Below are 22,194 nucleotides of genomic sequence, written 5' to 3' on the forward strand. Positions count from 1 at the left end.
TGGTTTCTGCTCTTGCCTGACAGCAGAGGGCGCTGTTTGACACTTTTTGCTGGAGTCTAGTTTGTCCTGCGTCGCCTTCAAATAGGATCTTTTCAGTTGCCTTGGCAGCTTTTGGCCATACTACCCTGAAAACGCCCGATCTCGGAAGCTAAGCAGGGGCGGGCCTGGTTATACTTGGATGGGAGACCGCCTGGGAATACCAGGTGCTGTAAGCTTTTTATGGTTTCTGCTCTTGCCTGACAGCAGAGGGCGCTGTTTGACATGTTTTGCTGGAGTCTAGTTTGGCCTGCGTCACCTTCAAATAGGATTTTTTCAGTTGACCTGGCAGCTTACGGCCATACTACCTTGAAAACGCCCGATCTCGTCCGATCTCGGAAGCTAAGCACGGGCGGGCCTGGTTAGTACTTGAATGGGAGACCGCCTGGGAATACCAGGTGCTGTAAGCTTTTTATGGTTTCTGCTCTTGCCTAACAGCAGAGGGCGCTGTTTGACACTTTTTGCTGGAGTCTAGTTTGGCCTGCGTCGCCTTCAAATAGGATCTTTTCAGTTGCCCTGGCAGCTTACGGCCATACTACCCTGAAAACGCCCGGTCTCGTCCGATCTCGGAAGCTAAGCAGGGGCGGGCCTGGTTAGTACTTGGATGGGAGACCGCCTGGGAATACCAGGTGCTGTAAGCTTTTTATGGTTTCTGCTCTTGCCTGACAGCAGAGGGCGCTGTTTGACACTTTTTGCTGGAGTCTAGTTTGGCCTGCGTCGCCTTCAAATAGGATCTTTTCAGTTGACCTGGCAGCTTACGGCCATACTACCCTGAAAACGCCCGATCTCTTCCGATCTCAGAAGCTAAGCAGGGGCGGGCCTGGTTAGTACTTGGATGGGAGACCGCCTGGGAATACCAGGTGCTGTAAGCTTTTTATGGTTTCTGCTCTTGCCTGACAGCAGAGGGCGCTATTTGACACTTTTTGCTGGCTCTAGTTTGGCCTGCGTCGCCTTCAAATAGGATCTTTTCAGTTGATGTGGCAGCTTACGGCCATACTACCCTGAAAACGCCCGATCTCGTCCGATCTCGGAAGCTAAGCAGGGGCGGGCCTGGTTAGTACTTGGATGGGAGACCGCCTGGGAATACCAGGTGCTGTAAGCTTTTTATGGTTTCTGCTCTTGCCTGACAGCAGAGGGCGCTGTTTGACACTTTTTGCTGGAGTCTAGTTTGGCCTGCGTCGCCTTCAAATAGGATCTTTACAGTTGCCCTGGCAGCTTACGGCCACACTACCCTGAAAACGCCTGATCTCGGAAGCTAAGCAGGGGAGGGCCTGGTTAGTACTTGGATGGGAGACCGCCTGTGAATACCAGGTGCTGTAAGCTTTTTATGGTTTCTGCTCTTGCCTGACAGCAGAGGGCGCTGTTTGACACTTTTTGCTGTAGTCTAGTTTGGCCTGCGTCACTTTCAAATAGGATCTTTTCAGTTGACCTGGCAGCTTAGGCCATACTACCCTGAAAACGCCCGATCTCGTACGATCTCGGAAGCTAAGCAGGGCCGGGCCTGGTTAGTACTTGGATGGGAGACCGCCTGTGAATACCAGGTGCTGTAAGCTTTTTATGGTTTCTGCTCTTGCCTGACAGCAGAGGGCGCTGTTTGACACTTTTTGCTGTAGTCTAGTTTGGCCTGCGTCACCTTCAAATAGGATCTTTTCAGTTGACCTGGCAGCTTACGGCCATACTACCCTGAAAACGCCCGATCTCGTCCGATCTCGGAAGCTAAGCAGGGGCGGGCCTGGTTAGTACTTGGATGGGAGACCGCCTGGGAATACCAGGTGCTGTAAGCTTTTTATGGTTTCTGCTCTAGCCTGACAGCAGAGGGCGCTGTTTGACATGTTTTGCTGGAGTCTAGTTTGTCCTGCGTCGCCTTCAAATAGGATCTTTTCAGTTGCCTTGGCAGCTTTTGGCCATACTACCCTGAAAACGCCTGATCTCGGAAGCTAAGCAGGGGAGGGCCTGGTTAGTACTTGGATGGGAGACCGCCTGGGAATACCAGGTGCTGTAAGCTTTTTATGGTTTTTGCTCTAGCCTGACAGCAGAGGGCGCTGTTTGACACTTTTTGCTGGATCTAGTTTGGCCTGCGTCGCCTTCAAATAAGATCTTTTCAGTTGTCCTGGCAGTTTACGGCCATACCACCCTGAAAACGCCTGATCTCGTCCGATCTCGGAAGCTAAGCAGGGGCGGGCCTGGTTAGTACTTGGATGGGAGACCGCCTGGGAATACCAGGTGCTGTAAGCTTTTTATGGTTTCTGCTCTTGCCTGACAGCAGAGGGCGCTGTTTGACACCTTTTGCTGGAGTCTAGTTTGGCCTGCGTCGCCTTCAAATAGGATCTTTTCAGTTGATGTGGCAGCTTACGGCCATACTACCCTGAAAACGCCCGATCTCGTCCGATCTCGGAAGCTAAGCAGGGGCGAGCCTGGTTAGTACTTGGATGGGAGACCGCCTGGGAATACCAGGTGCTGTAAGCTTTTCATGGTTTCTGCTCTTGCCTGACAGCAGAGGGCGCTGTTTGACATGTTTTGCTGGAGTCTAGTTTGGCCTGCATCACCTTCAAATAGGATATTTTCAGTTGACCTGGCCGCTTACGGCCATACTACCCTGAAAACGCCCGATCTCGGAAGCTAAGCAGGGGCGGGCCTGGTTAGTACTTGGATGGGAGACCGCCTGGGAATACCAGGTGCTGTAAGCTCTTTATGGTTTCTGCTCTAGCCTGACAGCAGAGGGCGCTGTTTGACACTTTTTGCTGGATCTAGTTTGGCCTGCGTCGCCTTCAAATAAGATCTTTTCAGTTGTCCTGGCAGCTTACGGCCATACTACCCTGAAAACGCCCGATCTCGTCCGATCTCGGAAGCTAAGCAGGGGTGGGCCTGGTTAGTACTTGGATGGGAGACCGCCTGGCAATACCAGGTGCTGTAAGCCTTTTATGGTTTCTGCTCTTGCCTGACAGCAGAGGGCGCTGTTTGACACTTTTTGCTGGAGTCTAGTTTGGCCTGCGTCGCCTTCAAATAGGATCTTTTCATTTGCCCTGGCAGCTTACGGCCATACTACCCTGAAAACGCCCGATCTCGTCCGATCTCGGAAGCTAAGCAGGGGCGGGCCTGGTTAGTACTTGGATGGGAGACCACCTGGGAATACCAGGTGCTGTACGCTTTTTATGGTTTCTGCTCTTGCCTGACAGCAGAGGGCGCTGTTTGACACTTTTTGCTGGAGTCTAGTTTGTCCTGCGTCGCCTTCAAATAGGATCTTTTCAGTTGCCTTGGCAGCTTTTGGCCATACTACCCTGAAAACGCCCGATCTCGGAAGCTAAGCAGGGGCGGGCCTGGTTATACTTGGATGGGAGACCGCCTGGGAATACCAGGTGCTGTAAGCTTTTTATGGTTTCTGCTCTTGCCTGACAGCAGAGGGCGCTGTTTGACATGTTTTGCTGGAGTCTAGTTTGGCCTGCGTCACCTTCAAATAGGATTTTTTCAGTTGACCTGGCAGCTTACGGCCATACTACCTTGAAAACGCCCGATCTCGTCCGATCTCGGAAGCTAAGCACGGGCGGGCCTGGTTAGTACTTGAATGGGAGACCGCCTGGGAATACCAGGTGCTGTAAGCTTTTTATGGTTTCTGCTCTTGCCTAACAGCAGAGGGCGCTGTTTGACACTTTTTGCTGGAGTCTAGTTTGGCCTGCGTCGCCTTCAAATAGGATCTTTTCAGTTGCCCTGGCAGCTTACGGCCATACTACCCTGAAAACGCCCGGTCTCGTCCGATCTCGGAAGCTAAGCAGGGGCGGGCCTGGTTAGTACTTGGATGGGAGACCGCCTGGGAATACCAGGTGCTGTAAGCTTTTTATGGTTTCTGCTCTTGCCTGACAGCAGAGGGCGCTGTTTGACACTTTTTGCTGGAGTCTAGTTTGGCCTGCGTCTTCTTCAAATAGGATCTTTTCAGTTGACCTGGCAGCTTATGGCCATACTACCCTGAAAACGCCCGATCTCGTCCGATCTCGGAAGCTAAGCAGGGGTGGGCCTGGTTAGTACTTGGATGGGAGACCGCCTGGGAATACCAGGTGCTGTAAGCTTTTTATGGTTTCTGCTCTAGCCTGACAGCAGAGGGCGCTGTTTGACACTTTTTGCTGGATCTAGTTTGGCCTGCGTCGCCTTCAAATAAGATCTTTTCAGTTGTCCTGGCAGCTTACGGCCATACTACCCTGAAAACGCCCGATCTCGTCCGATCTCGGAAGCTAAGCAGGGGCGGGCCTGGTTAGTACTTGGATGGGAGACCGCCTGGGAATACCAGGTGCTGTAAGCTTTTTATGGTTTCTGCTCTTGCCTGACAGCAGAGGGCGCTGTTTGACACTTTTTGCTGGAGTCTAGTTTGGCCTGCGTCGCCTTCAAATAGGATCTTTTCAGTTGACCTGGCAGCTTACGGCCATACTACCCTGAAAACGCCCGATCTCTTCCGATCTCAGAAGCTAAGCAGGGGCGGGCCTGGTTAGTACTTGGATGGGAGACCGCCTGGGAATACCAGGTGCTGTAAGCTTTTTATGGTTTCTGCTCTTGCCTGACAGCAGAGGGCGCTATTTGACACTTTTTGCTGGCTCTAGTTTGGCCTGCGTCGCCTTCAAATAGGATCTTTTCAGTTGATGTGGCAGCTTACGGCCATACTACCCTGAAAACGCCCGATCTCGTCCGATCTCGGAAGCTAAGCAGGGGCGGGCCTGGTTAGTACTTGGATGGGAGACCGCCTGGGAATACCAGGTGCTGTAAGCTTTTTATGGTTTCTGCTCTTGCCTGACAGCAGAGGGCGCTGTTTGACACTTTTTGCTGGAGTCTAGTTTGGCCTGCGTCGCCTTCAAATAGGATCTTTACAGTTGCCCTGGCAGCTTACGGCCACACTACCCTGAAAACGCCTGATCTCGGAAGCTAAGCAGGGGAGGGCCTGGTTAGTACTTGGATGGGAGACCGCCTGGGAATACCAGGTGCTGTAAGCTTTTTATGGTTTCTGCTCTAGCCTGACAGCAGAGGGCGCTGTTTGACACTTTTTGCTGGATCTAGTTTGGCCTGCGTCGCCTTCAAATAAGATCTTTTCAGTTGTCCTGGCAGCTTACGGCCATACCACCCTGAAAACGCCTGATCTCGTCCGATCTCGGAAGCTAAGCAGGGGCGGGCCTGGTTAGTACTTGGATGGGAGACCGCCTGGGAATACCAGGTGCTGTAAGCTTTTTATGGTTTCTGCTCTTGCCTGACAGCAGAGGGCGCTGTTCGACACTTTTTGCTGGAGTCTAGTTTGGCCTGCGTCTTCTTCAAATAGGATCTTTTCAGTTGACCTGGCAGCTTATGGCCATACTACCCTGAAAACGCCCGATCTCGTCCGATCTCGGAAGCTAAGCAGGGGCGGGCCTGGTTAGTACTTGGATGGGAGACCGCCTGGGAATACCAGGTGCTGTAAGCTTTTTATGGTTTCTGCTCTAGCCTGACAGCAGAGGGCGCTGTTTGACACTTTTTGCTGGATCTAGTTTGGCCTGCGTCGCCTTCAAATAAGATCTTTTCAGTTGTCCTGGCAGCTTACGGCCACACCACCCTGAAAACGCCTGATCTCGTCCGATCTCGGAAGCTAAGCAGGGGCGGGCCTGGTTAGTACTTGGATGGGAGACCGCCTGGGAATACCAGGTGCTGTAAGCTTTTTTTGGTTTCTGCTCTTGCCTGACAGCAGAGGGCGCTGTTTGACACTTTTTGCTGGAGTCTAGTTTGGCCTGCGTCGCCTTCAAATAGGATCTTTTCAGTTGATGTGGCAGCTTACGGCCATATTACCCTGAAAAGGCCCGATCTCGTCCGATCTCGGAAGCTAAGCAGGGGCGGGCCTGGTTAGTACTTGGATGGGAGACCGCCTGGGAATACCCGGTGCTGTAAGCTTTTTATGGTTTCTGCTCTAGCCTGACAGCAGAGGGCGCTGTTTGACACTTTTTGCTGGATCTAGTTTGGCCTGCGTCGCCTTCAAATAAGATCTTTTCAGTTGTCCTGGCAGCTTACGGCCATACCACCCTGAAAACGCCTGATCTCGTCCGATCTCGGAAGCTAAGCAGGGGCGGGCCTGGTTAGTACTTGGATGGGAGACCGCCTGGGAATACCAGGTGCTGTAAGCTTTTTATGGTTTCTGCTCTTGCCTGACAGCAGAGGGCGCTGTTTGACACTTTTTGCTGGAGTCTAGTTTGGCCTGCGTCGCCTTCAAATAGGATCTTTTCAGTCGCCCTTGCAGCTTACGGCCATACTACCCTGAAAACGCCCGATCTCGTCCGATCTCGGAAGCTAAGCAGGGGTGGTCCTGGTTAGTACTTGGATGGGAGACCGCCTGGGATTACCAGGTGCTGTAAGCTTTTTATGGTTTCTGCTCTTGCCTGACAGCAGAGGGCGCTGTTTGACACTTTTTGCTGGAGTCTAGTTTGGCCTGCGTCTTCTTCAAATAGGATCTTTTCAGTTGTCCTGGCAGCTTACGGCCATACTACCCTGAAAACGCCCGATCTCGGAAGCTAAGCAGGGGCGGGCCTGGTTAGTACTTGGATGGGAGACCGCCTGTGAATACCAGGTGCTGTAAGCTTTTTATGGTTTCTGCTCTTGCCTGACAGCAGAGGGCGCTGTTTGACACTTTTTGCTGTAGTCTAGTTTGGCCTGCGTCACTTTCAAATAGGATCTTTTCAGTTGACCTGGCAGCTTAGGCCATACTACCCTGAAAACGCCCGATCTCGTACGATCTCGGAAGCTAAGCAGGGCCGGGCCTGGTTAGTACTTGGATGGGAGACCGCCTGTGAATACCAGGTGCTGTAAGCTTTTTATGGTTTCTGCTCTTGCCTGACAGCAGAGGGCGCTGTTTGACACTTTTTGCTGTAGTCTAGTTTGGCCTGCGTCACCTTCAAATAGGATCTTTTCAGTTGACCTGGCAGCTTACGGCCATACTACCCTGAAAACGCCCGATCTCGTCCGATCTCGGAAGCTAAGCAGGGGCGGGCCTGGTTAGTACTTGGATGGGAGACCGCCTGGGAATACCAGGTGCTGTAAGCTTTTTATGGTTTCTGCTCTAGCCTGACAGCAGAGGGCGCTGTTTGACATGTTTTGCTGGAGTCTAGTTTGTCCTGCGTCGCCTTCAAATAGGATCTTTTCAGTTGCCTTGGCAGCTTTTGGCCATACTACCCTGAAAACGCCTGATCTCGGAAGCTAAGCAGGGGAGGGCCTGGTTAGTACTTGGATGGGAGACCGCCTGGGAATACCAGGTGCTGTAAGCTTTTTATGGTTTTTGCTCTAGCCTGACAGCAGAGGGCGCTGTTTGACACTTTTTGCTGGATCTAGTTTGGCCTGCGTCGCCTTCAAATAAGATCTTTTCAGTTGTCCTGGCAGCTTACGGCCATACCACCCTGAAAACGCCTGATCTCGTCCGATCTCGGAAGCTAAGCAGGGGCGGGCCTGGTTAGTACTTGGATGGGAGACCGCCTGGGAATACCAGGTGCTGTAAGCTTTTTATGGTTTCTGCTCTTGCCTGACAGCAGAGGGCGCTGTTTGACACCTTTTGCTGGAGTCTAGTTTGGCCTGCGTCGCCTTCAAATAGGATCTTTTCAGTTGATGTGGCAGCTTACGGCCATACTACCCTGAAAACGCCCGATCTCGTCCGATCTCGGAAGCTAAGCAGGGGCGAGCCTGGTTAGTACTTGGATGGGAGACCGCCTGGGAATACCAGGTGCTGTAAGCTTTTCATGGTTTCTGCTCTTGCCTGACAGCAGAGGGCGCTGTTTGACACTTTTTGCTGGAGTCTAGTTTGGCCTGCGTCGCCTTCAAATAGGATCTTTTCAGTTAATGTGGCAGCTTACGGCCATATTACCCTGAAAAGGCCCGATCTCGTCCGATCTCGGAAGCTAAGCAGGGGCGGGCCTGGTTAGTACTTGGATGGGAGACCGCCTGGGAATACCCGGTGCTGTAAGCTTTTTATGGTTTCTGCTCTAGCCTGACAGCAGAGGGCGCTGTTTGACACTTTTTGCTGGATCTAGTTTGGCCTGCGTCGCCTTCAAATAAGATCTTTTCAGTTGTCCTGGCAGCTTACGGCCATACCACCCTGAAAACGCCTGATCTCGTCCGATCTCGGAAGCTAAGCAGGGGCGGGCCTGGTTAGTACTTGGATGGGAGACCGCCTGGGAATACCAGGTGCTGTAAGCTTTTTATGGTTTCTGCTCTTGCCTGACAGCAGAGGGCGCTGTTTGACACTTTTTGCTGGAGTCTAGTTTGGCCTGCGTCGCCTTCAAATAGGATCTTTTCAGTCGCCCTTGCAGCTTACGGCCATACTACCCTGAAAACGCCCGATCTCGTCCGATCTCGGAAGCTAAGCAGGGGCGGTCCTGGTTAGTACTTGGATGGGAGACCGCCTGGGATTACCAGGTGCTGTAAGCTTTTTATGGTTTCTGCTCTTGCCTGACAGCAGAGGGCGCTGTTTGACACTTTTTGCTGGAGTCTAGTTTGGCCTGCGTCTTCTTCAAATAGGATCTTTTCAGTTGTCCTGGCAGCTTACGGCCATACTACCCTGAAAACGCCCGATCTCGGAAGCTAAGCAGGGGCGGGCCTGGTTAGTACTTGGATGGGAGACCGCCTGTGAATACCAGGTGCTGTAAGCTTTTTATGGTTTCTGCTCTTGCCTGACAGCAGAGGGCGCTGTTTGACACTTTTTGCTGTAGTCTAGTTTGGCCTGCGTCACTTTCAAATAGGATCTTTTCAGTTGCCTTGGCAGCTTTTGGCCATACTACCCTGAAAACGCCCGATCTCGGAAGCTAAGCAGGGGCGGGCCTGGTTATACTTGGATGGGAGACCGCCTGGGAATACCAGGTGCTGTAAGCTTTTTATGGTTTCTGCTCTTGCCTGACAGCAGAGGGCGCTGTTTGACATGTTTTGCTGGAGTCTAGTTTGGCCTGCGTCACCTTCAAATAGGATTTTTTCAGTTGACCTGGCAGCTTACGGCCATACTACCTTGAAAACGCCCGATCTCGTCCGATCTCGGAAGCTAAGCACGGGCGGGCCTGGTTAGTACTTGAATGGGAGACCGCCTGGGAATACCAGGTGCTGTAAGCTTTTTATGGTTTCTGCTCTTGCCTAACAGCAGAGGGCGCTGTTTGACACTTTTTGCTGGAGTCTAGTTTGGCCTGCGTCGCCTTCAAATAGGATCTTTTCAGTTGCCCTGGCAGCTTACGGCCATACTACCCTGAAAACGCCCGGTCTCGTCCGATCTCGGAAGCTAAGCAGGGGCGGGCCTGGTTAGTACTTGGATGGGAGACCGCCTGGGAATACCAGGTGCTGTAAGCTTTTTATGGTTTCTGCTCTTGCCTGACAGCAGAGGGCGCTGTTTGACACTTTTTGCTGGAGTCTAGTTTGGCCTGCGTCGCCTTCAAATAGGATCTTTTCAGTTGACCTGGCAGCTTACGGCCATACTACCCTGAAAACGCCCGATCTCTTCCGATCTCAGAAGCTAAGCAGGGGCGGGCCTGGTTAGTACTTGGATGGGAGACCGCCTGGGAATACCAGGTGCTGTAAGCTTTTTATGGTTTCTGCTCTTGCCTGACAGCAGAGGGCGCTATTTGACACTTTTTGCTGGCTCTAGTTTGGCCTGCGTCGCCTTCAAATAGGATCTTTTCAGTTGATGTGGCAGCTTACGGCCATACTACCCTGAAAACGCCCGATCTCGTCCGATCTCGGAAGCTAAGCAGGGGCGGGCCTGGTTAGTACTTGGATGGGAGACCGCCTGGGAATACCAGGTGCTGTAAGCTTTTTATGGTTTCTGCTCTTGCCTGACAGCAGAGGGCGCTGTTTGACACTTTTTGCTGGAGTCTAGTTTGGCCTGCGTCGCCTTCAAATAGGATCTTTACAGTTGCCCTGGCAGCTTACGGCCACACTACCCTGAAAACGCCTGATCTCGGAAGCTAAGCAGGGGAGGGCCTGGTTAGTACTTGGATGGGAGACCGCCTGTGAATACCAGGTGCTGTAAGCTTTTTATGGTTTCTGCTCTTGCCTGACAGCAGAGGGCGCTGTTTGACACTTTTTGCTGTAGTCTAGTTTGGCCTGCGTCACTTTCAAATAGGATCTTTTCAGTTGACCTGGCAGCTTAGGCCATACTACCCTGAAAACGCCCGATCTCGTACGATCTCGGAAGCTAAGCAGGGCCGGGCCTGGTTAGTACTTGGATGGGAGACCGCCTGTGAATACCAGGTGCTGTAAGCTTTTTATGGTTTCTGCTCTTGCCTGACAGCAGAGGGCGCTGTTTGACACTTTTTGCTGTAGTCTAGTTTGGCCTGCGTCACCTTCAAATAGGATCTTTTCAGTTGACCTGGCAGCTTACGGCCATACTACCCTGAAAACGCCCGATCTCGTCCGATCTCGGAAGCTAAGCAGGGGCGGGCCTGGTTAGTACTTGGATGGGAGACCGCCTGGGAATACCAGGTGCTGTAAGCTTTTTATGGTTTCTGCTCTAGCCTGACAGCAGAGGGCGCTGTTTGACATGTTTTGCTGGAGTCTAGTTTGTCCTGCGTCGCCTTCAAATAGGATCTTTTCAGTTGCCTTGGCAGCTTTTGGCCATACTACCCTGAAAACGCCTGATCTCGGAAGCTAAGCAGGGGAGGGCCTGGTTAGTACTTGGATGGGAGACCGCCTGGGAATACCAGGTGCTGTAAGCTTTTTATGGTTTTTGCTCTAGCCTGACAGCAGAGGGCGCTGTTTGACACTTTTTGCTGGATCTAGTTTGGCCTGCGTCGCCTTCAAATAAGATCTTTTCAGTTGTCCTGGCAGTTTACGGCCATACCACCCTGAAAACGCCTGATCTCGTCCGATCTCGGAAGCTAAGCAGGGGCGGGCCTGGTTAGTACTTGGATGGGAGACCGCCTGGGAATACCAGGTGCTGTAAGCTTTTTATGGTTTCTGCTCTTGCCTGACAGCAGAGGGCGCTGTTTGACACCTTTTGCTGGAGTCTAGTTTGGCCTGCGTCGCCTTCAAATAGGATCTTTTCAGTTGATGTGGCAGCTTACGGCCATACTACCCTGAAAACGCCCGATCTCGTCCGATCTCGGAAGCTAAGCAGGGGCGGGCCTGGTTAGTACTTGGATGGGAGACCGCCTGGGAATACCAGGTGCTGTAAGCTCTTTATGGTTTCTGCTCTAGCCTGACAGCAGAGGGCGCTGTTTGACACTTTTTGCTGGATCTAGTTTGGCCTGCGTCGCCTTCAAATAAGATCTTTTCAGTTGTCCTGGCAGCTTACGGCCATACTACCCTGAAAACGCCCGATCTCGTCCGATCTCGGAAGCTAAGCAGGGGTGGGCCTGGTTAGTACTTGGATGGGAGACCGCCTGGCAATACCAGGTGCTGTAAGCCTTTTATGGTTTCTGCTCTTGCCTGACAGCAGAGGGCGCTGTTTGACACTTTTTGCTGGAGTCTAGTTTGGCCTGCGTCGCCTTCAAATAGGATCTTTTCATTTGCCCTGGCAGCTTACGGCCATACTACCCTGAAAACGCCCGATCTCGTCCGATCTCGGAAGCTAAGCAGGGGCGGGCCTGGTTAGTACTTGGATGGGAGACCACCTGGGAATACCAGGTGCTGTACGCTTTTTATGGTTTCTGCTCTTGCCTGACAGCAGAGGGCGCTGTTTGACACTTTTTGCTGGAGTCTAGTTTGTCCTGCGTCGCCTTCAAATAGGATCTTTTCAGTTGCCTTGGCAGCTTTTGGCCATACTACCCTGAAAACGCCCGATCTCGGAAGCTAAGCAGGGGCGGGCCTGGTTATACTTGGATGGGAGACCGCCTGGGAATACCAGGTGCTGTAAGCTTTTTATGGTTTCTGCTCTTGCCTGACAGCAGAGGGCGCTGTTTGACATGTTTTGCTGGAGTCTAGTTTGGCCTGCGTCACCTTCAAATAGGATTTTTTCAGTTGACCTGGCAGCTTACGGCCATACTACCTTGAAAACGCCCGATCTCGTCCGATCTCGGAAGCTAAGCACGGGCGGGCCTGGTTAGTACTTGAATGGGAGACCGCCTGGGAATACCAGGTGCTGTAAGCTTTTTATGGTTTCTGCTCTTGCCTAACAGCAGAGGGCGCTGTTTGACACTTTTTGCTGGAGTCTAGTTTGGCCTGCGTCGCCTTCAAATAGGATCTTTTCAGTTGCCCTGGCAGCTTACGGCCATACTACCCTGAAAACGCCCGGTCTCGTCCGATCTCGGAAGCTAAGCAGGGGCGGGCCTGGTTAGTACTTGGATGGGAGACCGCCTGGGAATACCAGGTGCTGTAAGCTTTTTATGGTTTCTGCTCTTGCCTGACAGCAGAGGGCGCTGTTTGACACTTTTTGCTGGAGTCTAGTTTGGCCTGCGTCTTCTTCAAATAGGATCTTTTCAGTTGACCTGGCAGCTTATGGCCATACTACCCTGAAAACGCCCGATCTCGTCCGATCTCGGAAGCTAAGCAGGGGTGGGCCTGGTTAGTACTTGGATGGGAGACCGCCTGGGAATACCAGGTGCTGTAAGCTTTTTATGGTTTCTGCTCTAGCCTGACAGCAGAGGGCGCTGTTTGACACTTTTTGCTGGATCTAGTTTGGCCTGCGTCGCCTTCAAATAAGATCTTTTCAGTTGTCCTGGCAGCTTACGGCCATACTACCCTGAAAACGCCCGATCTCGTCCGATCTCGGAAGCTAAGCAGGGGCGGGCCTGGTTAGTACTTGGATGGGAGACCGCCTGGGAATACCAGGTGCTGTAAGCTTTTTATGGTTTCTGCTCTTGCCTGACAGCAGAGGGCGCTGTTTGACACTTTTTGCTGGAGTCTAGTTTGGCCTGCGTCGCCTTCAAATAGGATCTTTTCAGTTGACCTGGCAGCTTACGGCCATACTACCCTGAAAACGCCCGATCTCTTCCGATCTCAGAAGCTAAGCAGGGGCGGGCCTGGTTAGTACTTGGATGGGAGACCGCCTGGGAATACCAGGTGCTGTAAGCTTTTTATGGTTTCTGCTCTTGCCTGACAGCAGAGGGCGCTATTTGACACTTTTTGCTGGCTCTAGTTTGGCCTGCGTCGCCTTCAAATAGGATCTTTTCAGTTGATGTGGCAGCTTACGGCCATACTACCCTGAAAACGCCCGATCTCGTCCGATCTCGGAAGCTAAGCAGGGGCGGGCCTGGTTAGTACTTGGATGGGAGACCGCCTGGGAATACCAGGTGCTGTAAGCTTTTTATGGTTTCTGCTCTTGCCTGACAGCAGAGGGCGCTGTTTGACACTTTTTGCTGGAGTCTAGTTTGGCCTGCGTCGCCTTCAAATAGGATCTTTACAGTTGCCCTGGCAGCTTACGGCCACACTACCCTGAAAACGCCTGATCTCGGAAGCTAAGCAGGGGAGGGCCTGGTTAGTACTTGGATGGGAGACCGCCTGGGAATACCAGGTGCTGTAAGCTTTTTATGGTTTCTGCTCTAGCCTGACAGCAGAGGGCGCTGTTTGACACTTTTTGCTGGATCTAGTTTGGCCTGCGTCGCCTTCAAATAAGATCTTTTCAGTTGTCCTGGCAGCTTACGGCCATACCACCCTGAAAACGCCTGATCTCGTCCGATCTCGGAAGCTAAGCAGGGGCGGGCCTGGTTAGTACTTGGATGGGAGACCGCCTGGGAATACCAGGTGCTGTAAGCTTTTTATGGTTTCTGCTCTTGCCTGACAGCAGAGGGCGCTGTTCGACACTTTTTGCTGGAGTCTAGTTTGGCCTGCGTCTTCTTCAAATAGGATCTTTTCAGTTGACCTGGCAGCTTATGGCCATACTACCCTGAAAACGCCCGATCTCGTCCGATCTCGGAAGCTAAGCAGGGGCGGGCCTGGTTAGTACTTGGATGGGAGACCGCCTGGGAATACCAGGTGCTGTAAGCTTTTTATGGTTTCTGCTCTAGCCTGACAGCAGAGGGCGCTGTTTGACACTTTTTGCTGGATCTAGTTTGGCCTGCGTCGCCTTCAAATAAGATCTTTTCAGTTGTCCTGGCAGCTTACGGCCACACCACCCTGAAAACGCCTGATCTCGTCCGATCTCGGAAGCTAAGCAGGGGCGGGCCTGGTTAGTACTTGGATGGGAGACCGCCTGGGAATACCAGGTGCTGTAAGCTTTTTTTGGTTTCTGCTCTTGCCTGACAGCAGAGGGCGCTGTTTGACACTTTTTGCTGGAGTCTAGTTTGGCCTGCGTCGCCTTCAAATAGGATCTTTTCAGTTGATGTGGCAGCTTACGGCCATATTACCCTGAAAAGGCCCGATCTCGTCCGATCTCGGAAGCTAAGCAGGGGCGGGCCTGGTTAGTACTTGGATGGGAGACCGCCTGGGAATACCCGGTGCTGTAAGCTTTTTATGGTTTCTGCTCTAGCCTGACAGCAGAGGGCGCTGTTTGACACTTTTTGCTGGATCTAGTTTGGCCTGCGTCGCCTTCAAATAAGATCTTTTCAGTTGTCCTGGCAGCTTACGGCCATACCACCCTGAAAACGCCTGATCTCGTCCGATCTCGGAAGCTAAGCAGGGGCGGGCCTGGTTAGTACTTGGATGGGAGACCGCCTGGGAATACCAGGTGCTGTAAGCTTTTTATGGTTTCTGCTCTTGCCTGACAGCAGAGGGCGCTGTTTGACACTTTTTGCTGGAGTCTAGTTTGGCCTGCGTCGCCTTCAAATAGGATCTTTTCAGTCGCCCTTGCAGCTTACGGCCATACTACCCTGAAAACGCCCGATCTCGTCCGATCTCGGAAGCTAAGCAGGGGCGGTCCTGGTTAGTACTTGGATGGGAGACCGCCTGGGATTACCAGGTGCTGTAAGCTTTTTATGGTTTCTGCTCTTGCCTGACAGCAGAGGGCGCTGTTTGACACTTTTTGCTGGAGTCTAGTTTGGCCTGCGTCTTCTTCAAATAGGATCTTTTCAGTTGTCCTGGCAGCTTACGGCCATACTACCCTGAAAACGCCCGATCTCGGAAGCTAAGCAGGGGCGGGCCTGGTTAGTACTTGGATGGGAGACCGCCTGTGAATACCAGGTGCTGTAAGCTTTTTATGGTTTCTGCTCTTGCCTGACAGCAGAGGGCGCTGTTTGACACTTTTTGCTGTAGTCTAGTTTGGCCTGCGTCACTTTCAAATAGGATCTTTTCAGTTGACCTGGCAGCTTAGGCCATACTACCCTGAAAACGCCCGATCTCGTACGATCTCGGAAGCTAAGCAGGGCCGGGCCTGGTTAGTACTTGGATGGGAGACCGCCTGTGAATACCAGGTGCTGTAAGCTTTTTATGGTTTCTGCTCTTGCCTGACAGCAGAGGGCGCTGTTTGACACTTTTTGCTGTAGTCTAGTTTGGCCTGCGTCACCTTCAAATAGGATCTTTTCAGTTGACCTGGCAGCTTACGGCCATACTACCCTGAAAACGCCCGATCTCGTCCGATCTCGGAAGCTAAGCAGGGGCGGGCCTGGTTAGTACTTGGATGGGAGACCGCCTGGGAATACCAGGTGCTGTAAGCTTTTTATGGTTTCTGCTCTAGCCTGACAGCAGAGGGCGCTGTTTGACATGTTTTGCTGGAGTCTAGTTTGTCCTGCGTCGCCTTCAAATAGGATCTTTTCAGTTGCCTTGGCAGCTTTTGGCCATACTACCCTGAAAACGCCTGATCTCGGAAGCTAAGCAGGGGAGGGCCTGGTTAGTACTTGGATGGGAGACCGCCTGGGAATACCAGGTGCTGTAAGCTTTTTATGGTTTTTGCTCTAGCCTGACAGCAGAGGGCGCTGTTTGACACTTTTTGCTGGATCTAGTTTGGCCTGCGTCGCCTTCAAATAAGATCTTTTCAGTTGTCCTGGCAGCTTACGGCCATACCACCCTGAAAACGCCTGATCTCGTCCGATCTCGGAAGCTAAGCAGGGGCGGGCCTGGTTAGTACTTGGATGGGAGACCGCCTGGGAATACCAGGTGCTGTAAGCTTTTTATGGTTTCTGCTCTTGCCTGACAGCAGAGGGCGCTGTTTGACACCTTTTGCTGGAGTCTAGTTTGGCCTGCGTCGCCTTCAAATAGGATCTTTTCAGTTGATGTGGCAGCTTACGGCCATACTACCCTGAAAACGCCCGATCTCGTCCGATCTCGGAAGCTAAGCAGGGGCGAGCCTGGTTAGTACTTGGATGGGAGACCGCCTGGGAATACCAGGTGCTGTAAGCTTTTCATGGTTTCTGCTCTTGCCTGACAGCAGAGGGCGCTGTTTGACACTTTTTGCTGGAGTCTAGTTTGGCCTGCGTCGCCTTCAAATAGGATCTTTTCAGTTAATGTGGCAGCTTACGGCCATATTACCCTGAAAAGGCCCGATCTCGTCCGATCTCGGAAGCTAAGCAGGGGCGGGCCTGGTTAGTACTTGGATGGGAGACCGCCTGGGAATACCCGGTGCTGTAAGCTTTTTATGGTTTCTGCTCTAGCCTGACAGCAGAGGGCGCTGTTTGACACTTTTTGCTGGATCTAGTTTGGCCTGCGTCGCCTTCAAATAAGATCTTTTCAGTTGTCCTGGCAGCTTACGGCCATACCACCCTGAAAACGCCTGATCTCGTCCGATCTCGGAAGCTAAGCAGGGGCGGGCCTGGTTAGTACTTGGATGGGAGACCGCCTGGGAATACCAGGTGCTGTAAGCTTTTTATGGTTTCTGCTCTTGCCTGACAGCAGAGGGCGCTGTTTGACACTTTTTGCTGGAGTCTAGTTTGGCCTGCGTCGCCTTCAAATAGGATCTTTTCAGTCGCCCTTGCAGCTTACGGCCATACTACCCTGAAAACGCCCGATCTCGTCCGATCTCGGAAGCTAAGCAGGGGCGGTCCTGGTTAGTACTTGGATGGGAGACCGCCTGGGATTACCAGGTGCTGTAAGCTTTTTATGGTTTCTGCTCTTGCCTGACAGCAGAGGGCGCTGTTTGACACTTTTTGCTGGAGTCTAGTTTGGCCTGCGTCTTCTTCAAATAGGATCTTTTCAGTTGTCCTGGCAGCTTACGGCCATACTACCCTGAAAACGCCCGATCTCGGAAGCTAAGCAGGGGCGGGCCTGGTTAGTACTTGGATGGGAGACCGCCTGTGAATACCAGGTGCTGTAAGCTTTTTATGGTTTCTGCTCTTGCCTGACAGCAGAGGGCGCTGTTTGACACTTTTTGCTGTAGTCTAGTTTGGCCTGCGTCACTTTCAAATAGGATCTTTTCAGTTGACCTGGCAGCTTAGGCCATACTACCCTGAAAACGCCCGATCTCGTACGATCTCGGAAGCTAAGCAGGGCCGGGCCTGGTTAGTACTTGGATGGGAGACCGCCTGTGAATACCAGGTGCTGTAAGCTTTTTATGGTTTCTGCTCTTGCCTGACAGCAGAGGGCGCTGTTTGACACTTTTTGCTGTAGTCTAGTTTGGCCTGCGTCACCTTCAAATAGGATCTTTTCAGTTGACCTGGCAGCTTACGGCCATACTACCCTGAAAACGCCTGATCTCGTCCGATCTCGGAAGCTAAGCAGGGGCGGGCCTGGTTAGTACTTGGATGGGAGACCGCCTGGGAATACCAGGTGCTGTAAGCTTTTTATGGTTTCTGCTCTAGCCTGACAGCAGAGGGCGCTGTTTGACATGTTTTGCTGGAGTCTAGTTTGTCCTGCGTCGCCTTCAAATAGGATCTTTTCAGTTGCCTTGGCAGCTTTTGGCCATACTACCCTGAAAACGCCTGATCTCGGAAGCTAAGCAGGGGAGGGCCTGGTTAGTACTTGGATGGGAGACCGCCTGGGAATACCAGGTGCTGTAAGCTTTTTATGGTTTTTGCTCTAGCCTGACAGCAGAGGGCGCTGTTTGACACTTTTTGCTGGATCTAGTTTGGCCTGCGTCGCCTTCAAATAAGATCTTTTCAGTTGTCCTGGCAGCTTACGGCCATACCACCCTGAAAACGCCTGATCTCGTCCGATCTCGGAAGCTAAGCAGGGGCGGGCCTGGTTAGTACTTGGATGGGAGACCGCCTGGGAATACCAGGTGCTGTAAGCTTTTTATGGTTTCTGCTCTTGCCTGACAGCAGAGGGCGCTGTTTGACACCTTTTGCTGGAGTCTAGTTTGGCCTGCGTCGCCTTCAAATAGGATCTTTTCAGTTGATGTGGCAGCTTACGGCCATACTACCCTGAAAACGCCCGATCTCGTCCGATCTCGGAAGCTAAGCAGGGGCGAGCCTGGTTAGTACTTGGATGGGAGACCGCCTGGGAATACCAGGTGCTGTAAGCTTTTCATGGTTTCTGCTCTTGCCTGACAGCAGAGGGCGCTGTTTGACATGTTTTGCTGGAGTCTAGTTTGGCCTGCGTCACCTTCAAATAGGATATTTTCAGTTGACCTGGCCGCTTACGGCCATACTACCCTGAAAACGCCCGATCTCGGAAGCTAAGCAGGGGCGGGCCTGGTTAGTACTTGGATTAAGATTAAGATTAAGATTAAGATTAAGATTAAGATTAAGATTAAGATTAAGATTAAGATTAAGATTAAGATTAAGATTAAGATATGCCTTTATTCGTCCCTCAGTGGGGAAATTTGTATTGCACAGCAGCAAGAGTACAGAATCAGTTAAGCAGTACAAAATACACAATATAGAAAAATAAACAATATAAACGACTCAAGTATTAACAAAAATCAACAGTTTTTCCCAGAGTTATATACAATACAGTATGTAGATAATATGAGACGAGATGATATATATGACCAGTCTATACACTGAGATCTTGCTAGTGAGTTAATATGAGGCATTATAGAAGTACTTCACATAGAACTTAATATATTGCATTTAGAGCCTTAATATTGCACATGGAGGTTGATCAGATATTGCACAGTGAATGGGGTCTGGAGTAACTATACTGAATGTAAAAAGCAAAGTATTACACAGATGTACATAGCAGTGTAGAAGTCTATTGGGAGCAGTGCTGGTTGTACAGCCTGACAGCTGCAGGAAGAAAAGACCTGCGATATCGCTCCTTCACACACTTGGGGTGAAGCAGTCTATCGCTGAAGGAGCTTTCAAGTGCTGTCAAGGTGTCCTGCAGGGGGTGGGAGTTGTTCTCCAACATGGATGATAGCTTAGCCAACATCCTCCTCTCCCCCACCACCTCCACTGGGTCAAGGGGGCAACCCAGTGCAGAGCTGGCCTTCCTGACGATCTTATCCAGTCTCTTCCTATCCGCAGCCGAAATGCTGCTGCCCCAGCAGACCACTCCCTGGAAAATGGCTGAAGCCACAACAGAGTCATAGAACGTCTTGAGGAGTGCCCCTTGCACTCCAAAAGACCTCAGTCTCCTGAGCAGATAGAGTCTGCTCATGCCCTTCCTGTAAAGTGCTTCTGTGTGATGAGTCCAGTCCAGTCTATTGTTGAGATGAACACCCAGGTACTTGTAAGATGTCACCATCTCAATGTCCATTCCCTGAATGTTCACTGGTGTTGGAGGAGAGTGGATGCGCCTGCGGAAATCCACCACCAGCTCTCTGGTTTTCCCCGTGTTGATCTGGAGGCAGTTCCGCTGGCACCAGTCCACAAAGTCCTGTGTCAGTCCTCTGTACTCCAAGTCGTCCCCATCTGTGATGAGGCCAACAATTGCAGAGTCGTCAGAGAACTTCTGCAGGTGGCAGGTTGGTGTGTTGTAGGAGAAGTCTGCTGTGTAGAGGGTGAAAAGGAACGGAGCCAGGACCGTTCCCTGCGGAGCCCCCGTACTGCAGACAACTGTGTCGGACACACAGTCCCGTGTCCTCACATACTGTGGACGGTTGGTGAGGTAATCCAGTATCCACGATGTGAGGTGCAGGTCCACCCCTGTGTTCTCCAGCTTGTCCCTCAGAAGTGCTGGCTGGATGGTGTTGAACGCACTGGAAAAATCAAAGAACATGATTCTCACCGTGCTCCCAGGTTTCTCCAGGTGAGAGAGCGCTCTGTGCTGGAGGAAGATGACAGCGTCGTCCACCCCAGTGCCAGGTTGATAGGCGAACTGGAGCGGGTCCATCGAAGGACCCACCAGGGGGCGGAGATGGTCAAGGATCAGCCGCTCCAAGGTCTTCATCAGGTGTGATGTAAGTGCCACCGGCCTGTAGCTGCTGAGGTCCTTGGGGTGCGGCGTCTTGGGGACAGGAACCACGCAGGATGTCTTCCACAGCTGTGGCACCCTCCCCAGCTTCAGGCTCAGGTTGAAGATGTGCTCAACAATCCCGCACAGCTCGTCCGCGCAGGACTTCAGGAGCCTGGAGCTGATGCCGTCTGGTCCCGCCGCCTTCCTCGCCTTGGTTTTCCGGAGCTGGTTTCTCACCTGGGATGTTGTGAGGGTCAGGTTGGAGCAGGGGGGCTGTGTGCGGGGGGAGGTTAGTGAGGAGGTTGAGCTGATTAGGTGAGAAGTGGTGGGGGATGGCTGTGTGCAGGAGGGGGAGGTGGGGGTAGGGCTGTCCACTCGAGGTGTCGATGGGGGGAGTTTCGGCAGAAGTTTCGGCAGGAGGTGCTGGGCCGGGGGATGGGCAGATGGTTGATCAAACCTGTTGAAAAATAGATTCAGATCGTTAGCCTTTACCTGGTCCCCAGCAGCCTGGGAGTCGGGCCCCTTGTGGCCAGAGATGGTTTTCAGGCCTCTCCAGACTCCTCTGACGTTGTTCTGCTGCAGCTGTTCCTCCATCTTTTTCCTGTAGCAGTCCTTCCCCTCCCTGATTTTCCTCCTCAGCTCCTTCTGCACAGCCTTCAGCTCTTCCCTATTTCCTGACTTAAAGACCCTCTTCTTCTCCTTTAGGAGAGCCTTTATGTCCGGATTAATCCACGGTTTGTTGTTGGAGAAACACCGTACAGTCCTGGTGGGTACAGTGTTTTCCACACAGAAGTTTATGTAGTCTGTGATGCAGTCAGTGAGACTGTCTATATCGTCCCCATGAGGATGGCATAGTTCCTCCCACACTGTTGTGTTGAAACAGTCCTTCAGAGCCTCGTCGGCTTCATCAGACCATCTCTTCACTGTGCGGGACACAGCTGGCAGCCTGCGTACCAGAGGTTTGTACACAGGCTGGAGATGTACCAGGTTGTGGTCTGATCTTCCCAGGGGAGGAAGTGCTGTTGAATTGTATGCCTCCTTGGTGTTGGCATAACACAAGTCCAGTGTTTTATTGTCTCTGGTGCAGCAGGTGACATACTGGGTGAAGGTGGGCAGGGTGGAGGATGGAGAAGCGTGGTTGAAATCACCTGAGAGAAGAAGGAGAGCCTGCGGATGTTGTGTCTGTAGCCGGCCCACGGCAGAGTGGATGACGTCACAGGCCGCGTCGGCGTTAGCAGAGGGGGGAATGTACGCCGCTATCGCGATAACGTGCGAGAATTCCCGCGGCAGATAGTACGGTCTCATGCTAACGGCTAACAGTTCAATGTCTTTGTAGCAGAGTTGCTCTTTAATAGTGATGTGCCCAGAGTTACACCATCTATCATTCACAAACACTGCCAGCCCGCCTCCTTTCCTCTTACCGCTCTCCTTTGTCCTGTCCGCCCGCAGTAGTGTGAATCCGTGTAGTGTAGCGATCGTGTCTGGGGTCCGTGTATCCAGCCACGTTTCCGTAAACAACATGACGCTACACTCCCGGAACTGCCTCTGATGCCGGGTCAGCGCCGCTAGTTCGTCCATCTTATTGGGGAGAGATCTTACGTTCCCCATGATGATGGACGGGAGAACTGGTCTGTATCTCCTCCTCTTGTCGCGGCATTGGGCTCCGGCACGGCTTCCCCGTCTTCTCCTCTTTACCTCCCGGGGAACCTCGAGGGGTTCCCCGGGGGGCAGCGCCGCTGTGTTGCGGAGCGCCAACAGCTGGTCCCTACTGTAAACAATAGAGTTTCGGCGTGCGGTCGAAAACATCGTCGAAAAATTATGAGAAATGCCAGCTCAACACTATCACTATGGTGGACAGTTGAACTGAGCATTTACAAAGCCGTTCCTTTAAGAATAACCTAGAAAAAGAATGAAAAAGACAGAATAAAGAAGAAAAGAACTCAACGAAGAGCGAGAGCTGCTGTAGCAGGCTGCCACCAGAGCGGCGCCAATAACCGCCAATAACTAAGCAGGGGCGGGCCTGGTTAGTACTTGGATGGGAGACCGCCTGGGAATACCAGGTGCTGTAAGCTCTTTATGGTTTCTGCTCTAGCCTGACAGCAGAGGGCGCTG

General features: G+C 52.2%; 62 non-coding genes and 18 pseudogenes across 62 annotated transcripts; all 80 read left to right on the top strand.

The window, feature by feature from the left end:
- The first annotated feature begins 107 nt into the window (after positions 1-107).
- On the top strand, positions 108-215 carry LOC131114111 (5S ribosomal RNA; annotated as a pseudogene).
- A 112-nt stretch (positions 216-327) lies between these two features.
- LOC131117037 (5S ribosomal RNA) lies at positions 328-446 on the top strand. Its single transcript, XR_009124268.1, has one exon. It is a non-coding gene; the product is annotated as a 5S ribosomal RNA (ribosomal RNA).
- Positions 447-558: 112 nt separating this feature from the next.
- LOC131115955 (5S ribosomal RNA) lies at positions 559-677 on the top strand. Its single transcript, XR_009123221.1, has one exon. It is a non-coding gene; the product is annotated as a 5S ribosomal RNA (ribosomal RNA).
- Positions 678-789: 112 nt separating this feature from the next.
- Positions 790-908, top strand: LOC131117264 (5S ribosomal RNA). Its single transcript, XR_009124486.1, has one exon. It is a non-coding gene; the product is annotated as a 5S ribosomal RNA (ribosomal RNA).
- Positions 909-1,019: 111 nt separating this feature from the next.
- On the top strand, positions 1,020-1,138 carry LOC131114856 (5S ribosomal RNA). Its single transcript, XR_009122156.1, has one exon. It is a non-coding gene; the product is annotated as a 5S ribosomal RNA (ribosomal RNA).
- Positions 1,139-1,250: 112 nt separating this feature from the next.
- Positions 1,251-1,359, top strand: LOC131113719 (5S ribosomal RNA; annotated as a pseudogene).
- A 112-nt stretch (positions 1,360-1,471) lies between these two features.
- LOC131119142 (5S ribosomal RNA) lies at positions 1,472-1,589 on the top strand. Its single transcript, XR_009126269.1, has one exon. It is a non-coding gene; the product is annotated as a 5S ribosomal RNA (ribosomal RNA).
- Positions 1,590-1,701: 112 nt separating this feature from the next.
- Positions 1,702-1,820, top strand: LOC131114857 (5S ribosomal RNA). Its single transcript, XR_009122157.1, has one exon. It is a non-coding gene; the product is annotated as a 5S ribosomal RNA (ribosomal RNA).
- A 112-nt stretch (positions 1,821-1,932) lies between these two features.
- Positions 1,933-2,041, top strand: LOC131113667 (5S ribosomal RNA; annotated as a pseudogene).
- A 111-nt stretch (positions 2,042-2,152) lies between these two features.
- LOC131115362 (5S ribosomal RNA) lies at positions 2,153-2,271 on the top strand. Its single transcript, XR_009122643.1, has one exon. It is a non-coding gene; the product is annotated as a 5S ribosomal RNA (ribosomal RNA).
- Positions 2,272-2,383: 112 nt separating this feature from the next.
- LOC131116748 (5S ribosomal RNA) lies at positions 2,384-2,502 on the top strand. The gene has a single exon (XR_009123988.1). It is a non-coding gene; the product is annotated as a 5S ribosomal RNA (ribosomal RNA).
- Positions 2,503-2,614: 112 nt separating this feature from the next.
- LOC131111953 (5S ribosomal RNA) lies at positions 2,615-2,723 on the top strand (annotated as a pseudogene).
- Positions 2,724-2,834: 111 nt separating this feature from the next.
- Positions 2,835-2,953, top strand: LOC131116619 (5S ribosomal RNA). Its single transcript, XR_009123861.1, has one exon. It is a non-coding gene; the product is annotated as a 5S ribosomal RNA (ribosomal RNA).
- Positions 2,954-3,065: 112 nt separating this feature from the next.
- On the top strand, positions 3,066-3,184 carry LOC131116114 (5S ribosomal RNA). Its single transcript, XR_009123375.1, has one exon. It is a non-coding gene; the product is annotated as a 5S ribosomal RNA (ribosomal RNA).
- Positions 3,185-3,296: 112 nt separating this feature from the next.
- On the top strand, positions 3,297-3,404 carry LOC131114112 (5S ribosomal RNA; annotated as a pseudogene).
- A 112-nt stretch (positions 3,405-3,516) lies between these two features.
- LOC131117038 (5S ribosomal RNA) lies at positions 3,517-3,635 on the top strand. The gene has a single exon (XR_009124269.1). It is a non-coding gene; the product is annotated as a 5S ribosomal RNA (ribosomal RNA).
- A 112-nt stretch (positions 3,636-3,747) lies between these two features.
- Positions 3,748-3,866, top strand: LOC131115956 (5S ribosomal RNA). Its single transcript, XR_009123222.1, has one exon. It is a non-coding gene; the product is annotated as a 5S ribosomal RNA (ribosomal RNA).
- A 112-nt stretch (positions 3,867-3,978) lies between these two features.
- Positions 3,979-4,097, top strand: LOC131115312 (5S ribosomal RNA). The gene has a single exon (XR_009122593.1). It is a non-coding gene; the product is annotated as a 5S ribosomal RNA (ribosomal RNA).
- A 111-nt stretch (positions 4,098-4,208) lies between these two features.
- LOC131114859 (5S ribosomal RNA) lies at positions 4,209-4,327 on the top strand. The gene has a single exon (XR_009122159.1). It is a non-coding gene; the product is annotated as a 5S ribosomal RNA (ribosomal RNA).
- A 112-nt stretch (positions 4,328-4,439) lies between these two features.
- On the top strand, positions 4,440-4,558 carry LOC131117265 (5S ribosomal RNA). The gene has a single exon (XR_009124487.1). It is a non-coding gene; the product is annotated as a 5S ribosomal RNA (ribosomal RNA).
- A 111-nt stretch (positions 4,559-4,669) lies between these two features.
- LOC131114860 (5S ribosomal RNA) lies at positions 4,670-4,788 on the top strand. The gene has a single exon (XR_009122160.1). It is a non-coding gene; the product is annotated as a 5S ribosomal RNA (ribosomal RNA).
- A 112-nt stretch (positions 4,789-4,900) lies between these two features.
- On the top strand, positions 4,901-5,009 carry LOC131112828 (5S ribosomal RNA; annotated as a pseudogene).
- Positions 5,010-5,120: 111 nt separating this feature from the next.
- LOC131113534 (5S ribosomal RNA) lies at positions 5,121-5,239 on the top strand. Its single transcript, XR_009121504.1, has one exon. It is a non-coding gene; the product is annotated as a 5S ribosomal RNA (ribosomal RNA).
- Positions 5,240-5,351: 112 nt separating this feature from the next.
- LOC131115424 (5S ribosomal RNA) lies at positions 5,352-5,470 on the top strand. Its single transcript, XR_009122702.1, has one exon. It is a non-coding gene; the product is annotated as a 5S ribosomal RNA (ribosomal RNA).
- A 111-nt stretch (positions 5,471-5,581) lies between these two features.
- LOC131115844 (5S ribosomal RNA) lies at positions 5,582-5,700 on the top strand. The gene has a single exon (XR_009123113.1). It is a non-coding gene; the product is annotated as a 5S ribosomal RNA (ribosomal RNA).
- A 112-nt stretch (positions 5,701-5,812) lies between these two features.
- Positions 5,813-5,931, top strand: LOC131118163 (5S ribosomal RNA). The gene has a single exon (XR_009125330.1). It is a non-coding gene; the product is annotated as a 5S ribosomal RNA (ribosomal RNA).
- A 111-nt stretch (positions 5,932-6,042) lies between these two features.
- On the top strand, positions 6,043-6,161 carry LOC131113546 (5S ribosomal RNA). Its single transcript, XR_009121505.1, has one exon. It is a non-coding gene; the product is annotated as a 5S ribosomal RNA (ribosomal RNA).
- A 112-nt stretch (positions 6,162-6,273) lies between these two features.
- Positions 6,274-6,392, top strand: LOC131117883 (5S ribosomal RNA). Its single transcript, XR_009125086.1, has one exon. It is a non-coding gene; the product is annotated as a 5S ribosomal RNA (ribosomal RNA).
- A 112-nt stretch (positions 6,393-6,504) lies between these two features.
- Positions 6,505-6,613, top strand: LOC131112289 (5S ribosomal RNA; annotated as a pseudogene).
- Positions 6,614-6,725: 112 nt separating this feature from the next.
- Positions 6,726-6,843, top strand: LOC131119143 (5S ribosomal RNA). Its single transcript, XR_009126270.1, has one exon. It is a non-coding gene; the product is annotated as a 5S ribosomal RNA (ribosomal RNA).
- Positions 6,844-6,955: 112 nt separating this feature from the next.
- Positions 6,956-7,074, top strand: LOC131114861 (5S ribosomal RNA). Its single transcript, XR_009122161.1, has one exon. It is a non-coding gene; the product is annotated as a 5S ribosomal RNA (ribosomal RNA).
- A 112-nt stretch (positions 7,075-7,186) lies between these two features.
- Positions 7,187-7,295, top strand: LOC131113668 (5S ribosomal RNA; annotated as a pseudogene).
- Positions 7,296-7,406: 111 nt separating this feature from the next.
- LOC131113558 (5S ribosomal RNA) lies at positions 7,407-7,525 on the top strand. Its single transcript, XR_009121506.1, has one exon. It is a non-coding gene; the product is annotated as a 5S ribosomal RNA (ribosomal RNA).
- Positions 7,526-7,637: 112 nt separating this feature from the next.
- On the top strand, positions 7,638-7,756 carry LOC131116749 (5S ribosomal RNA). The gene has a single exon (XR_009123989.1). It is a non-coding gene; the product is annotated as a 5S ribosomal RNA (ribosomal RNA).
- A 112-nt stretch (positions 7,757-7,868) lies between these two features.
- Positions 7,869-7,987, top strand: LOC131118164 (5S ribosomal RNA). Its single transcript, XR_009125331.1, has one exon. It is a non-coding gene; the product is annotated as a 5S ribosomal RNA (ribosomal RNA).
- Positions 7,988-8,098: 111 nt separating this feature from the next.
- On the top strand, positions 8,099-8,217 carry LOC131113570 (5S ribosomal RNA). Its single transcript, XR_009121508.1, has one exon. It is a non-coding gene; the product is annotated as a 5S ribosomal RNA (ribosomal RNA).
- A 112-nt stretch (positions 8,218-8,329) lies between these two features.
- Positions 8,330-8,448, top strand: LOC131118263 (5S ribosomal RNA). Its single transcript, XR_009125429.1, has one exon. It is a non-coding gene; the product is annotated as a 5S ribosomal RNA (ribosomal RNA).
- Positions 8,449-8,560: 112 nt separating this feature from the next.
- On the top strand, positions 8,561-8,669 carry LOC131112290 (5S ribosomal RNA; annotated as a pseudogene).
- A 112-nt stretch (positions 8,670-8,781) lies between these two features.
- LOC131114113 (5S ribosomal RNA) lies at positions 8,782-8,889 on the top strand (annotated as a pseudogene).
- Positions 8,890-9,001: 112 nt separating this feature from the next.
- LOC131117040 (5S ribosomal RNA) lies at positions 9,002-9,120 on the top strand. The gene has a single exon (XR_009124270.1). It is a non-coding gene; the product is annotated as a 5S ribosomal RNA (ribosomal RNA).
- A 112-nt stretch (positions 9,121-9,232) lies between these two features.
- Positions 9,233-9,351, top strand: LOC131115957 (5S ribosomal RNA). Its single transcript, XR_009123223.1, has one exon. It is a non-coding gene; the product is annotated as a 5S ribosomal RNA (ribosomal RNA).
- A 112-nt stretch (positions 9,352-9,463) lies between these two features.
- LOC131117266 (5S ribosomal RNA) lies at positions 9,464-9,582 on the top strand. The gene has a single exon (XR_009124488.1). It is a non-coding gene; the product is annotated as a 5S ribosomal RNA (ribosomal RNA).
- A 111-nt stretch (positions 9,583-9,693) lies between these two features.
- Positions 9,694-9,812, top strand: LOC131114862 (5S ribosomal RNA). Its single transcript, XR_009122162.1, has one exon. It is a non-coding gene; the product is annotated as a 5S ribosomal RNA (ribosomal RNA).
- Positions 9,813-9,924: 112 nt separating this feature from the next.
- Positions 9,925-10,033, top strand: LOC131113720 (5S ribosomal RNA; annotated as a pseudogene).
- A 112-nt stretch (positions 10,034-10,145) lies between these two features.
- On the top strand, positions 10,146-10,263 carry LOC131119144 (5S ribosomal RNA). The gene has a single exon (XR_009126272.1). It is a non-coding gene; the product is annotated as a 5S ribosomal RNA (ribosomal RNA).
- A 112-nt stretch (positions 10,264-10,375) lies between these two features.
- Positions 10,376-10,494, top strand: LOC131114863 (5S ribosomal RNA). The gene has a single exon (XR_009122163.1). It is a non-coding gene; the product is annotated as a 5S ribosomal RNA (ribosomal RNA).
- A 112-nt stretch (positions 10,495-10,606) lies between these two features.
- On the top strand, positions 10,607-10,715 carry LOC131113669 (5S ribosomal RNA; annotated as a pseudogene).
- A 111-nt stretch (positions 10,716-10,826) lies between these two features.
- LOC131115363 (5S ribosomal RNA) lies at positions 10,827-10,945 on the top strand. The gene has a single exon (XR_009122644.1). It is a non-coding gene; the product is annotated as a 5S ribosomal RNA (ribosomal RNA).
- Positions 10,946-11,057: 112 nt separating this feature from the next.
- Positions 11,058-11,176, top strand: LOC131114865 (5S ribosomal RNA). The gene has a single exon (XR_009122165.1). It is a non-coding gene; the product is annotated as a 5S ribosomal RNA (ribosomal RNA).
- Positions 11,177-11,287: 111 nt separating this feature from the next.
- Positions 11,288-11,406, top strand: LOC131116620 (5S ribosomal RNA). The gene has a single exon (XR_009123862.1). It is a non-coding gene; the product is annotated as a 5S ribosomal RNA (ribosomal RNA).
- Positions 11,407-11,518: 112 nt separating this feature from the next.
- Positions 11,519-11,637, top strand: LOC131116115 (5S ribosomal RNA). The gene has a single exon (XR_009123376.1). It is a non-coding gene; the product is annotated as a 5S ribosomal RNA (ribosomal RNA).
- A 112-nt stretch (positions 11,638-11,749) lies between these two features.
- LOC131114114 (5S ribosomal RNA) lies at positions 11,750-11,857 on the top strand (annotated as a pseudogene).
- A 112-nt stretch (positions 11,858-11,969) lies between these two features.
- Positions 11,970-12,088, top strand: LOC131117041 (5S ribosomal RNA). Its single transcript, XR_009124271.1, has one exon. It is a non-coding gene; the product is annotated as a 5S ribosomal RNA (ribosomal RNA).
- Positions 12,089-12,200: 112 nt separating this feature from the next.
- LOC131115958 (5S ribosomal RNA) lies at positions 12,201-12,319 on the top strand. Its single transcript, XR_009123224.1, has one exon. It is a non-coding gene; the product is annotated as a 5S ribosomal RNA (ribosomal RNA).
- Positions 12,320-12,431: 112 nt separating this feature from the next.
- On the top strand, positions 12,432-12,550 carry LOC131115313 (5S ribosomal RNA). The gene has a single exon (XR_009122594.1). It is a non-coding gene; the product is annotated as a 5S ribosomal RNA (ribosomal RNA).
- Positions 12,551-12,661: 111 nt separating this feature from the next.
- LOC131114866 (5S ribosomal RNA) lies at positions 12,662-12,780 on the top strand. The gene has a single exon (XR_009122166.1). It is a non-coding gene; the product is annotated as a 5S ribosomal RNA (ribosomal RNA).
- Positions 12,781-12,892: 112 nt separating this feature from the next.
- On the top strand, positions 12,893-13,011 carry LOC131117267 (5S ribosomal RNA). The gene has a single exon (XR_009124489.1). It is a non-coding gene; the product is annotated as a 5S ribosomal RNA (ribosomal RNA).
- Positions 13,012-13,122: 111 nt separating this feature from the next.
- LOC131114867 (5S ribosomal RNA) lies at positions 13,123-13,241 on the top strand. Its single transcript, XR_009122167.1, has one exon. It is a non-coding gene; the product is annotated as a 5S ribosomal RNA (ribosomal RNA).
- Positions 13,242-13,353: 112 nt separating this feature from the next.
- Positions 13,354-13,462, top strand: LOC131112829 (5S ribosomal RNA; annotated as a pseudogene).
- Positions 13,463-13,573: 111 nt separating this feature from the next.
- Positions 13,574-13,692, top strand: LOC131113582 (5S ribosomal RNA). Its single transcript, XR_009121509.1, has one exon. It is a non-coding gene; the product is annotated as a 5S ribosomal RNA (ribosomal RNA).
- A 112-nt stretch (positions 13,693-13,804) lies between these two features.
- LOC131115425 (5S ribosomal RNA) lies at positions 13,805-13,923 on the top strand. Its single transcript, XR_009122703.1, has one exon. It is a non-coding gene; the product is annotated as a 5S ribosomal RNA (ribosomal RNA).
- Positions 13,924-14,034: 111 nt separating this feature from the next.
- On the top strand, positions 14,035-14,153 carry LOC131115845 (5S ribosomal RNA). The gene has a single exon (XR_009123114.1). It is a non-coding gene; the product is annotated as a 5S ribosomal RNA (ribosomal RNA).
- Positions 14,154-14,265: 112 nt separating this feature from the next.
- On the top strand, positions 14,266-14,384 carry LOC131118165 (5S ribosomal RNA). Its single transcript, XR_009125332.1, has one exon. It is a non-coding gene; the product is annotated as a 5S ribosomal RNA (ribosomal RNA).
- Positions 14,385-14,495: 111 nt separating this feature from the next.
- Positions 14,496-14,614, top strand: LOC131113593 (5S ribosomal RNA). Its single transcript, XR_009121510.1, has one exon. It is a non-coding gene; the product is annotated as a 5S ribosomal RNA (ribosomal RNA).
- A 112-nt stretch (positions 14,615-14,726) lies between these two features.
- Positions 14,727-14,845, top strand: LOC131118264 (5S ribosomal RNA). Its single transcript, XR_009125430.1, has one exon. It is a non-coding gene; the product is annotated as a 5S ribosomal RNA (ribosomal RNA).
- Positions 14,846-14,957: 112 nt separating this feature from the next.
- Positions 14,958-15,066, top strand: LOC131112291 (5S ribosomal RNA; annotated as a pseudogene).
- A 112-nt stretch (positions 15,067-15,178) lies between these two features.
- LOC131119146 (5S ribosomal RNA) lies at positions 15,179-15,296 on the top strand. Its single transcript, XR_009126274.1, has one exon. It is a non-coding gene; the product is annotated as a 5S ribosomal RNA (ribosomal RNA).
- A 112-nt stretch (positions 15,297-15,408) lies between these two features.
- Positions 15,409-15,527, top strand: LOC131114868 (5S ribosomal RNA). Its single transcript, XR_009122168.1, has one exon. It is a non-coding gene; the product is annotated as a 5S ribosomal RNA (ribosomal RNA).
- A 112-nt stretch (positions 15,528-15,639) lies between these two features.
- On the top strand, positions 15,640-15,748 carry LOC131113671 (5S ribosomal RNA; annotated as a pseudogene).
- Positions 15,749-15,859: 111 nt separating this feature from the next.
- On the top strand, positions 15,860-15,978 carry LOC131113604 (5S ribosomal RNA). Its single transcript, XR_009121511.1, has one exon. It is a non-coding gene; the product is annotated as a 5S ribosomal RNA (ribosomal RNA).
- A 112-nt stretch (positions 15,979-16,090) lies between these two features.
- Positions 16,091-16,209, top strand: LOC131116752 (5S ribosomal RNA). The gene has a single exon (XR_009123990.1). It is a non-coding gene; the product is annotated as a 5S ribosomal RNA (ribosomal RNA).
- A 112-nt stretch (positions 16,210-16,321) lies between these two features.
- Positions 16,322-16,440, top strand: LOC131118166 (5S ribosomal RNA). Its single transcript, XR_009125333.1, has one exon. It is a non-coding gene; the product is annotated as a 5S ribosomal RNA (ribosomal RNA).
- Positions 16,441-16,551: 111 nt separating this feature from the next.
- On the top strand, positions 16,552-16,670 carry LOC131113617 (5S ribosomal RNA). The gene has a single exon (XR_009121513.1). It is a non-coding gene; the product is annotated as a 5S ribosomal RNA (ribosomal RNA).
- Positions 16,671-16,782: 112 nt separating this feature from the next.
- On the top strand, positions 16,783-16,901 carry LOC131118265 (5S ribosomal RNA). The gene has a single exon (XR_009125431.1). It is a non-coding gene; the product is annotated as a 5S ribosomal RNA (ribosomal RNA).
- A 112-nt stretch (positions 16,902-17,013) lies between these two features.
- LOC131112292 (5S ribosomal RNA) lies at positions 17,014-17,122 on the top strand (annotated as a pseudogene).
- A 112-nt stretch (positions 17,123-17,234) lies between these two features.
- LOC131119147 (5S ribosomal RNA) lies at positions 17,235-17,352 on the top strand. The gene has a single exon (XR_009126275.1). It is a non-coding gene; the product is annotated as a 5S ribosomal RNA (ribosomal RNA).
- A 112-nt stretch (positions 17,353-17,464) lies between these two features.
- Positions 17,465-17,583, top strand: LOC131115864 (5S ribosomal RNA). The gene has a single exon (XR_009123133.1). It is a non-coding gene; the product is annotated as a 5S ribosomal RNA (ribosomal RNA).
- Positions 17,584-17,695: 112 nt separating this feature from the next.
- On the top strand, positions 17,696-17,804 carry LOC131113672 (5S ribosomal RNA; annotated as a pseudogene).
- A 111-nt stretch (positions 17,805-17,915) lies between these two features.
- LOC131113628 (5S ribosomal RNA) lies at positions 17,916-18,034 on the top strand. Its single transcript, XR_009121514.1, has one exon. It is a non-coding gene; the product is annotated as a 5S ribosomal RNA (ribosomal RNA).
- A 112-nt stretch (positions 18,035-18,146) lies between these two features.
- LOC131116753 (5S ribosomal RNA) lies at positions 18,147-18,265 on the top strand. Its single transcript, XR_009123991.1, has one exon. It is a non-coding gene; the product is annotated as a 5S ribosomal RNA (ribosomal RNA).
- Positions 18,266-22,194: the final 3,929 nt, after the last annotated feature.

Source organism: Doryrhamphus excisus, unplaced genomic scaffold (assembly GCF_030265055.1).
Source record: "Doryrhamphus excisus isolate RoL2022-K1 unplaced genomic scaffold, RoL_Dexc_1.0 HiC_scaffold_25, whole genome shotgun sequence".
NCBI classification, from domain to species: Eukaryota; Metazoa; Chordata; class Actinopteri; order Syngnathiformes; family Syngnathidae; genus Doryrhamphus; species Doryrhamphus excisus.